The 2,495-nt window shown below is 44.4% G+C and overlaps 1 pseudogene; it reads left to right on the top strand.

The window, feature by feature from the left end:
- The first annotated feature begins 246 nt into the window (after window positions 1-246).
- LOC116765036 lies at window positions 247-1,347 on the top strand (annotated as a pseudogene).
- Window positions 1,348-2,495: the final 1,148 nt, after the last annotated feature.

Genomic DNA, 2,495 nt, shown 5'->3' with positions numbered 1-2,495 from the left:
TTCCTGAGATATAAATCTGAGTTTGTTTGATACCAGAACCCAGGGTCTTATCCTGCAGCTGGTTAGAAAAGATTGGAATGCAGGCTGGGAAACAGAGAGCATAAGAAAGTGAAGAAGTGGCAGTGAGTGTCTCTCAGGCTGTACGTGGGGAATGGGGGTTAATCCGTGGTAATCCAGGCTGGGTGACATCTGGGGACCCCGGGCCTGGATGGAAGGTGCCAGCCAGGCTCTCCATGTCTCATCGCCATGGCTCACAAAATTGAGGAAATCAAGGACTTTCTGCTTACAGCCAGGTGAAAGGATGCCAAGTCTGTCAAGATCAAGAAAATAAGGATAATGTGAAGTTTAAAGTTTGATGCAGCAGATACCTTTACACCTTGGTCATCACAGACAAAGAGAAGGCAGAGAAGCTGAATCAGTTCCTGCCCCCAGCTTTGGCAGTGAAGAAGCTGAAAGGAACCACGCATGCTGATTTGAACTGTACTGAAATTTTAAAAATTAAAAAAGAGAAGAAAGAAAGTGAAAAAGTCACTAAGGAGATAAATATTGAGGACAAGAGCAGTGAAACTTACCTGTGACTTTATATAAACTTAGATGAAGATGCCCATTTAAAGATGGTCCCCAAAAGACAGGCTGTACCCTGAAGCAGGGAAGATAAACAACTCCTGGGGAGGCCAGACATCCCCTGGAACGGGAGAAACTAAACTGATTGTCAAGAAGATAGTTTTGGGCAAACAAGAACCATCTTCAAGATTCTAGAGTTTTGTGAGCAAGAGATGCCAAAATAAATCCTCTCGTGAGTGCTACGTTCAGAGTCGCCGTTCGTTTCTGTTGGGGCCAACACTCTATTTGTTCACTTATCATTTACTGAATGTCTACCAAGCCCTGTGCTAGACTCTGAAGACAGAGACCTGGATGAAACATTGTCCATACCTTCAGAGAGATACCAGGCTGGAGCAGGAAGACAGACATGTAAAGTGATTCTTACAATTCAGAGTGGCAAGGGTTCTGATATAAATTTCCACAGGGTGCTACAGGAACACAGGAGAAGGGTACCTGTCCCTGCTGTGTACACCAAGGAAGACTTCTTGGAAGAGGTGACCACTTAAGCCCAAAGAATTTGTGGGAATTAGCCAGGTTAAGGAGGGAGTAAAGGGTAGTGGAAAGAGCAAGAACATGGGTGGGGGACATGGGGGTGTAGAAACACCACGGCTTGATTGAAACAGTCATTGTCAGACATTGCTGGAGCTACAGGGATGAGTGTGGGCTCCATGAGGGCAAAGCCCACTCTTTGTTCTGTTCCCCATTGTTACTGCAGTATCCAGCATGGTGCCTGGCACACAGTAAAGGTCAGAACTCCAGTAAGGAGTGTGGGAACAGAGGGGAGGAGATGGACTCCAGGGCTGGAGTGTGTGAGTGACTGAAGGGTGTATATGTCTGAAAGGACTTTGGCAATGAACAAATGCGCTGAAAAGTGAAATTTCACATTCCTTGGGGTTTTGCCTTTTGGGAGTTTCCTATTTGTAAAAATACAGATTCATTGCCATTTGACATTGGAATTGTACTACAAAGAATGTTGCTCACCACCCGTTTCTACAAGGATTAAGTCATTAGCCACTGCAGTGATTGACCGACAGTGCACCCTGACAGGAATTCAGGATGAAAATCAGGATGGGGCACTCTGTGCTTTAGAAAACAGGCCCCTTACATAGTTAGGGTGTATATTCCAGGAGGAATTTTAATGAACCCAGATTCTTGCATCTTCCCATACATAGTAAAGCACTAAAATCATGAACTGAGATACCTGTTACTTGTGACTAGCAGTAACCGTTTACCGAGATGTATGCTTAACTGCACGTATTCCCTCACCAAAATCATATGTATACTGGCCTCTCCCTCTACGTCTTTGAAGCAGTTCCTCAGAGTTACTTAGAGACTCTTTCCCAGGCTATTGTCCTCAATAAGGTCCCTGAATAAAACTGAAACACACAATTCATGTTGTGCGTTTTCTTATTTCCATCGACAGAATGGTCAGAAATACATGCTGAGAAGAAAAAGGAGGTCTAGGGTAGTTAAACCTAAAAGTAACTTACTTATCCAGGAATCTAACCTTCCATCTCCTTTCTATTTCCGCAAATACCCTATATCTTCTGAAGGCGCCCACCTGGAACCCCTGCCTCTCCAGAACCCAGCCGAGAATCAAGACTGCCAAGCCACAAAAACAAAGGTCATAGAGTCCACAGCGGAGCAGGTAATTTTCTCATTTAGTGTCTCTGTATTCTTATTTTACCCAGAGTTCTAATAAGTTTAGTCATCTGGGTTCCAAGGTAGAGAATGTATAAAGCAGCAAATTGACAGGAGCAAGAAGCACAGTTACATTCGTAGTTACCGATTGCTGGACATCCACTGCCTGCAGGGTACTTTACTGGTGCATGCCTCATCAAATCCACTCAATGACCCCCAGAAAAGGAGGCTCCAAGAGGGGTAAATAACTT

This window comes from Phocoena sinus, chromosome 14 (genome assembly GCF_008692025.1).
Source record: "Phocoena sinus isolate mPhoSin1 chromosome 14, mPhoSin1.pri, whole genome shotgun sequence".
Classification (NCBI taxonomy): Eukaryota; Metazoa; Chordata; class Mammalia; order Artiodactyla; family Phocoenidae; genus Phocoena; species Phocoena sinus.
The sequence above is the reverse complement of the archived record's forward strand: the minus strand, read 5'-3'. Positions and strand labels throughout refer to the sequence as shown.